The sequence below is a fragment of the Humulus lupulus genome, chromosome 6 (genome assembly GCF_963169125.1).
Source record: "Humulus lupulus chromosome 6, drHumLupu1.1, whole genome shotgun sequence".
In the NCBI taxonomy this organism is placed as follows: Eukaryota; Viridiplantae; Streptophyta; class Magnoliopsida; order Rosales; family Cannabaceae; genus Humulus; species Humulus lupulus.
In genome coordinates, this window is record NC_084798.1 from 152,372,595 (window position 1) to 152,381,449 (window position 8,855).

The following is an 8,855-nucleotide window of genomic DNA, read 5'->3' on the forward strand; positions in this document are numbered from 1 at the left end:
ACGACCAGATGACTATAGCCAAGGTATATGACCCCGGTGACTGTTTGTCACATGGCTAAGGGACGTTGTCCATAGTTTCGACTCTAGAGTCGTGAGGAAGGTTATGTTGGTGACTAATCACCTTGCACCTGTCCTAACCAAGCATATGAAAGAATCACTTATCAGCTGAGCCCTGGTGACCCTATCGTCACATGGCTGGAGGGAGCGATGCTCATTATTGTGACTTTTGGCTATTGTCACCCATCTGTATGGACCGTTGGTTCTGAATGGTTACTTTGGTTATTGTTGATATTATATCATGATATATTATGTTTTCTTGCTGGGCTTCGGCTCACGGGTGCTACGTGGTGCAGGTAAAGGCAAGAAGAAGCTGGACCATCCTTGAGTTGGAGAGCTTAGGTGATGACGTGTACATATGCAGCTGCTCGTCCGCCACGGCCGAGGTCTAAAGTGGAACTAGGGTTGAACCCTGTTTTGCCGCTTAGAACGGCCTGTTGTAAATATTTTCTGTAATAGACTCTGAAATTATATTTTCGGGATCCCAATGTATATATTAAACGTTCTAGTGAAACGTTACATCTTTACCAAAGTTTTTAATCCCTAAACCGCTAACCATACTTAGTTCACGATTTTGGCCAAATGACTCGGTTAGCGAGTTTAGCACTGTTTTCAAGGCACACCGTAACGGTCCCTGGAGTTTGGGGCGTTACAACTTGGTATCAGAGCGAGCCAAGGTTTATGGTTCCTGAAGACAAGCTGGGCATGTACAATCATCTCTGAAGATAGCTTCACTCAAGGAATGGTAACTATTTCTGTAGCTATGTGCATAGCTGCTTATATAAAATGTGAATGCTTTACCTGCATATTGTATTAGGGAGCATGAGATTCTGAAAGAGCCTGGCTCTTGACTATATGATTATGTGCTCCTTGAATATATATATGACTGTGATCATATGATTGCCTGCTCCATGAATATATATATATATAATTGTGTTATTGCATGCTGGGATTAGAAGCATGGCTGAGTGTTGGAAGAGCAGGGAATATGAGTAAAGTATGAATGCCATGGGCATGTTAGTAGCATTGCAAGAGGTTTATGATTGTGGTGTGGTAAGATTTATTCCGTGGGGGAAAGCCCTTGATATGGTTATTGTGATTAATGGGTCAAGTTATTGACTACAGATTGAATCAGCAGGTTTATTCAAGGCAGATTATGAGGCCTGGTGATAGTTATACAGGGGCTGGGAGTTACAGCCAGGGTATCAGTTCTTCGTCTGCATCTCTGAATGTTCAGCAGACGCTTACAGATTTGCAATTAAGATTGAAGAGGCAGGAAGAAAAGATCAGGTTTTTGAAGCAACAGCGGAGTCTGTTGGGTGGTACCTCTTCATTACCTATGCCAGGGGTGGCATCAGTTTCAGCTCAGCCTAGGGTTGAGAATAGATGGGAATTTCTCTGTGGAAGATTCCTGAAGTTTTATCCTCCAGTCTTCGAGGGAGGCCTAGATCCATTCGGAGCTGAGCAATGGATGGGAATGATCAATTCCATCCTTGATAGTATGGGACTGGTGGGTCACGATAGAGTGATCTGTGCTACATGTATACTGCGGGATGATGCTCGGACATGGTGGGAGGTGGTATCCCAGACACGAGATACAGCTGTGATGGACTGGAAAGAATTTAGGCAGCTGTTTAATGAGAGGTATTACTGTGATGCAGCTAAGACTGCCAAAATGAATGAGTTTCTAAATCTTGTTCAGGGTAATGCATCAGTGACTGAGTATGTTACTGAATTCGATAAGTTGGCTAAGTTTGCCTTAGACACGGTACCCACAGATGTGGCCCGAAAGGAAAGGTTTATTCAGGGGTTGAATCCTGGAATAGCTCAGGGCATTAGAGTTGCCTCAGTGTATGAAGTCTCTACCTATGCTCAGGTGGTAGAGAAGGCTCTTGTTGTTGAGAGTATAGTAGTTGGGCAGCAGAGTGCTGGAGAGCATGGAGCTCAGATAGTGGTATCTCCACTTATTGGATCAAGTAACAGGGAAGGTCAGAAGATATATCCGATATGCACTCGGTGCAAGAGGCATCACCTTGGGGTATGCCGAGCAAAGGCATGCTTCTCTTGCAGGATGTTTGGACATCGTAAGAAGAGTTGCCCAATGCGGAAGAAGAATGAGCAAAAGGGGATAGACAGCTCGATTCCAACTCGAGTGTTTATGCCAGGGCAATCAGAGTCTGAGATCGAGACTAGTTCCTCGGGGATGACAGGTCAGTTTTCTAGTTCTGAGTTGTGAATTATGTTGTTTGGCTTTGGCGCCATGTTATTCTTTTGCTAGTATGTATACAGAGAAGGGTATATTAATGGTATATATAGATCACATGGTTATGTTGTGAAGGGAAAAGTAATACGGTATTGGCAACTTAAGAGATAAGTTGAGTTGTGGCAAGACCTCATCGTTGGTTCCATGAATTAGTTATGACTGACTATGGTTGATCCAGGGTTTGGATTGGTTAAGTAATTAAAGAGCAATCTTGAATGGCAAGGGAAGTGTAGTAATTCTTGTGCATTGTGAGCGGAAAGTCTTGTGATAATTGGCACTGTACATGGATTTGATATGTTTATGATACCGGATGTGAGGGCTGGAGTTTGTGCAGGGAGGTGCATGGAACTCTTAGCCAGTGTGGTGGATACCACTTAGATTGTGTTAGTAAGATCAGGACAGACTGGATTAGTCTGTGGGTTCTAAGTATGGGATACCAGATGGTTTGTCAGGACTTCTTGTTATAACAAGGGATTAGGATGGTGATTGGTTTAGTACCAGAGATGGAATCAGGTGTAAACACTGTTTCCAGTGGCTCAGTGGGGTTATAAGAATTAAAGAGTTAGTTGCTGAGTAAGATGGAATCCTTTAAGGTGGATCTTGGATCTGGTTAAGACCAGTTAGAGATCAGGGAGAAGAAAATTATGTAAAGGATTGAGCTTGTATCAGATTAGAGCACTGCGAGTGCTGAGTATATTTTGAGAATTGGTTTGATGTTAAGTGTTTGTGAATCATATTAATAGTGTATTCAAGGGTAGCCTTGAATGGGATTTATGATCGTCTTGGACGACGGAATAGTGGTGTTTTCTCTGCGGAGAATTGCTAAGAGTGAAGAGTGCCTTGGGGACAGGAGTGTCCATGGATAACAAAGATATTTCAGGTGCCTTGGGAAGAAAGTGCTGGGTCTTTTATAGACCAGGAACAATTTGAGGATTGTTATGACATCCTAGTGGTAGAGGAAAGTGATTGCCTATGCAACATGTTGATTAAAGAACCTGTCCAGAACTGGAGTAGGGTTTCTGGTGGGCCAGGTGGCCAGTTTATTGTTTTAGCTTATTATCTCAAGAAGGATAAGAGGAGAGATGGTTAAGTGAGCCACATACGGGCAAGGTTGAATGAAAAGCTTAGCTGGACTAACTAAAGGTTGTCTAGTGACAGACATGAGCTTATGGTGGTTTATAGATCGGATCTGGGGTCCGATGGACATTGAGATTAACTGAGAGATTCTGGATGAATTTCATGCTATTCTTTTATTCGTTTCATTCAGGCATTGTGAAAGAGTAGCCTAATATGGAAATTGTATAGTGTTGGCTTGAGATGAAGAGGCATATATCGAGGCATGTGTAAAGCTCTTACCTGTTAGCAGGTTGAGACAGAATGTCAGGAAACAGCAAGGCCATTACAGCCTTTGGGGTATTTCATAGTGGGAATGAGTGAGCATCGCAATGAGTTTCGCGGTGGGATTCCCAAGTTGATGGATCGGTATGAAATAAGTATTAAGTCATTGTGGACTGGTAGTCCAGGTGAGATGATTATGTCAGTAAGGATAGATGAATAGTACAGCTGCTCTATATTTGAGTCTCCTTGTGAGAAGGATAGAGAGCCTTCGTGAACTCAAGGTCTTTCCTATCAGATGAAGACTTTATTGTGACTTCCAGGTTTAGGAAGGGATAGGAAGGCGATGAGTATATAAATGAAACTCAGTACAGTTTAGCACTCTCAGACTGGTGGTAAATCAGAGAGAGAGGGTTATCCAGTTATTATTGGAGGAACATCTTATAAGATGAGTGAGGAAATATATGTATATGTCTGGATCCTGAGGTAGTTCAGGGGAGTTATGAGATTGCTGGAGTTTGGATCTTGGATGATCACCTCTTGGAATAAATGGGAAATATTATTGAACTGGACAGTAGGAAAGTGGAATTCTAGGTAGGAGAATGTATTTTCTCTACGGTATCCCCATGAGAAAAGGGGTAAGGAATTAAGACAAATTAAGCTCTAGTTTGTTTCAGCAGTTGGATCCTGATTGGGTCTGAACAGGGTGACTCTGAATCAGTTATACTTTTGGCACTGGCAGTTGTATACAGTGAGTTATGTGCTTCCATGCAGTGGGCGTGGGCCGAAGGAACCTATGAGTTGAGTTGTAAGGATCTGAAGGTTAGGTTAAGTATTCCGGTAAGGAATAGCCAGTTCAGATTATGACATAAGTAATGAGGTTCTATTGAACAGAATGTACCTTGGATTAAGGTAAGGCTATCGAAATACTGAAGTCAGGAAATGACTTAAGGAAATTTATATCTAGTGAGTGGAACTCTGGTTCAGAGCTGTACAGGTAAATTTCGAGGACGAAATTTCTATAAGGAGGGGATAGTTGTAATGCCCCAAATTTCCTAATAAGGTTTAGGACCTTGATTAGGAGGCCGGGAGGGCCATAATTGATTTATTACAGTATTTAATGATTATATGCATGTTTACGTGAATTATATTATTATATGATGGTGAATGCATGCATATGGGCTCATATGTTAATTATGAGGGTAATTTGGTAATTTGGCCTGTTGAGGGCATATTTGTAAATTGGGTGCATATTGTAATTTGTGAATGAGAGTTTATTATTATGGAGATATATTCGAGCTATACGACATGAGACGGTCATATATAGTGGATTAGCGGTTTTGTCATAACGGGGTCAATTTCGGGGTAATATAAATGTTTATTTGGGGATGGATTTGGAGTATTTGAGATCAGGATGGAATTCTGGAAGTTTTGACTATAGTGTCCCCGGGGGTGTTTTCGAGACCCCGAGCACTAGGTTTTATTTGTGGTTACTTAAGCTTGAAGTAGCTTGTCAGATAAGAACGTACGTTAGGAAACCTCTCGTTCTCTCTCTCGACGGTCCGTTTTACCGTTTGAGTGTTTTCGAAGATATCTTGAGTTCTAGGATTCAGAATCAAGCGAGGGTCGAGGCATAGCGATCCTAGGAAAGAATAGAAGCTTCTTAACCGAAGGATTTGGCAGAAAACAACCCAATCAGAGGTACTTGAAGTTTAAGTTTTGAGTTATTCCGAGTTTCTAAGCTTTGAATTGATTTTGTGAATCGTTGAGTTTTCGGTTCGTTTGAACCTTTGGTTTTGAGGGTTTTGAGGTATTGGGAAGCTTGGGAACTTTGTTTTGATGATTGGGGAATGTTAAGGTGTGTTTTTGGGGACTTTGAAGTGTTGAAAACACGTTGGAGAATGGTTCTGGGTTGGGAGCCGCGGCCCTGTTCTTGGGCGCCGCGGCCCTAGCTCGAGTTAGCAGGTGGCCTTTCTGTTTCGCTAGGGGCCGCAGCCCTTGTGTGGGGCACCGCGGCCCAAGGTTCTAGGGCTGCAGCCCTTGCCCTGTTTTAACCTCATTTACTCGTTTTGACCCCGGGAACTTAGCTATGGGCCTCGGGAGTGTCCCTACTACTTGGATTAGTTTGGATTGATCTCTTGGAGGCTAGATATTAGTTTGAAAACCTTTGGTTATCATGTTATTGATGGTATTTCATATTTGGTTATGATTAGGTGACCGCTAAGGGCTTAAAGGTTGACCGTTCTCAAGGGTCATTCTTATATTGGTTCTAGCTCGGATTTGAGGTAAGAAAACTGCACCCTGTGTATATGAGACATGCATGGTTGTTATGATGCATGTTGGTTGATTAATGAGTATGACATGCGTGGTTGTTATTGATGCATGTCGGTTGATTATTATGTATGACATGCATGGCTATTCTTGATGCATGTTGGTTGACTATTAAATGTGACATGCATGGCTGTTATTGGTGCATGTTAGATAGCTGGATGGATTGCATATGATGCACGAGGAACATGTGATTAGGACATGCTTTGTATACTGGGTATGATATTGTTCAGAGCTTGAGCCTCTGTGGTTGTGCATGGTCCTGAATGTACTAGTATTTGTTAGTAAGCATGCTAAATACCTTGTTTATGGATATTGGACATGTGATATATGTTTGGTGGCATGGCTTACTTGTGTATGGCGCTGACTTATTAGTCAGAATCGACAATAGTGTCAGATCCGTCTGTGAAGCTGTAACTTATTAGTTAAGTTCACCACGGGCTGAGCACTGGTCGTGTTTCACCGACCTAAGGGTCAAAGATGGCAGTGCGTTGTGAACGCCAGACCAAATAAAGATTAGATCTAATCGAGAACGGCATTGAATGACTCGTATGGGGTATTAATGCTAGACCGACCCAAAGGGTCGAAGAACTTATAAGCGCTTGCCTGGTCTACGACCAGATGACTATAGCCAAGGTATATGACCCCGGTGACTGTTTGTCACATGGCTAAGGAACGTTGTCCATAGTTTCGACTCTAGAGTCGTGAGGAAGGTTATGTTGGTGACTAATCACCTTGCACCTGTCCTAACCAAGCATATGAAAGAATCACTTATCAGCTGAGCCCTGGTGACCCTATCGTCACATGGCTGGAGGGAGCGATGCTCATTATTGTGACTTTTGGCTATTGTCACCCATCTGTATGGACCGTTGGTTCTGAATGGTTACTTTGGTTATTGTTGATATTATATCATGATATATTATGTTTTCTTGCTGGGCTTCGGCTCACGGGTGCTACGTGGTGCAGGTAAAGGCAAGAGGAAGCTGGACCATCCTTGAGTTGGAGAGCTTAGGTGATGACGTGTACATATGCAGCTGCTCGTCCGCCACGGCCGAGGTCTAAAGTGGAACTAGGGTTGAACCCTGTTTTGCCGCTTAGAACGGCCTGTTGTAAATATTTTCTGTAATAGACTCTGAAATTATATTTTCGGGATCCCAATGTATATATTAAATGTTCTAGTGAAACGTTACATCTTTACCAAAGTTTTTAATCCCTAAACCGCTAACCATACTTAGTTCACGATTTTGGCCAAATGACTCGGTTAGCGAGTTTAGCACTGTTTACAAGGCACACCGTAACGGTCCCTGGAGTTTGGGGCGTTACACCTGTTGTCCAGAAAACTTCGCCCATACTTCCAAGCACATCCCATCATGGTTATTATGACCAACCATTGCGCCAAGTCTTGCAAAAGACGAACACCTCTAGTCGGCTGCTCAAATGGTCTATAGAGCTCGGGCAGTACGAGATTACCTACCAGTCCCGAACAACAATTAAAGGCTGGGCTTTTAGAGATTTTGTAGTTGAGTGTATCGGAGTACCAGAACCAGACAAAGTCATAGCCGAGCAATTATCCGAGTCTGAGCTATCGCGCATCATGAATGCTGTGCAGAATGTCGGACATCCAGCACTATTGATTCTGAAAAAGAACAACAAGCCTAGAAACTACACGTAGATTGCTCGTCTACCGACCAGTTGTCTAGTGCCGGTCTCACTCTAATCACCCCCGAAGGGCAGCGCATCCATTGTGCACTTCGTTTTGGATTTGAGGCATCTAATAACGAAGCACTAATTACGGGCCTAAGATTAGCTAAAAAAGTGAAAGTTGAATCCTTGGAGATATATAGCGACTCGCAGCTAGTTGTCAACCACGTCCTTGGAGAATATGTTGCTCGAGGAGACAAATTGATGGCCTATCTTAGTAAAATCAAAGATTTTCTTGCTTAGATTAAGAGATACACTATTCAGCAGATACATAGAGAAAAAAATGCCATGACAGATGCATTGGCTAGGCTTTCCAGCAGTGCCGTGGTGGACAAAGAAAATTTGGTCCCCATTGAGTATCTGGACTGACCCAGTATCAACTTGCCAGAACCAGTCCTTCTAATAGACAACACTCCGTCCTGGATGACCCTGATTGTTGCTTATCTAGAGCACAGAATCCTACCCAACAGTCGTAACGAGTCTAGATAATTGATAAGGAAAGTTGCTCGATACCTCATCCTAGACGAGGTCATGTACAGAATCAAGATGATTTTCCATGTCATTGCTTAGGTGCGTCAACCAAACAGAATCAAGACGGCTTCTTGAAGAGGACATGAGGGTTTCTGTGGGAATCATGCTGGGGGCAGAGTCTATCTAAGAAAATTCCAAGGCAAGGCTACTTCTTGCCAACTTTAAATGAGGACTCCATATCACATGTTCAAAAATGTGACAAGTGTCAGAGATTTGCAAAAATCCCCTGAGTAGCCCCAAATGAACTAACACAGATGAAAAGTCCATGGCCCTTTTCCATTTGGGGATCGACCTTATTGGTCGGTTTCTAAAAGGAAAGGGGGGAGTACAGTGCGCAGTAGTAGCAGTGGATTACTTTACCAAACGGACGGAGGCCGAGCCACTGGCAACAATCACTTCCAAGAAAGTATTGAACTTTGTGGTAAAGAATATAATTTGTAGGTTTTGTCTACCCCACAAAATAGTGTCTGACAATGGCACGCAATTTGGTACCCAGTTATTTACTGATTTCTGCACTAGACATGGCATCACAAAAAGCTTCCCAGCAGTCTCACGCCCACAAGCAAATGGACAGGTAGAAGTAGTTAACAAGACTCTCAAAGACACTCTGAAGAAGCGTTTAGAAGAGGCTAAGCAAAAC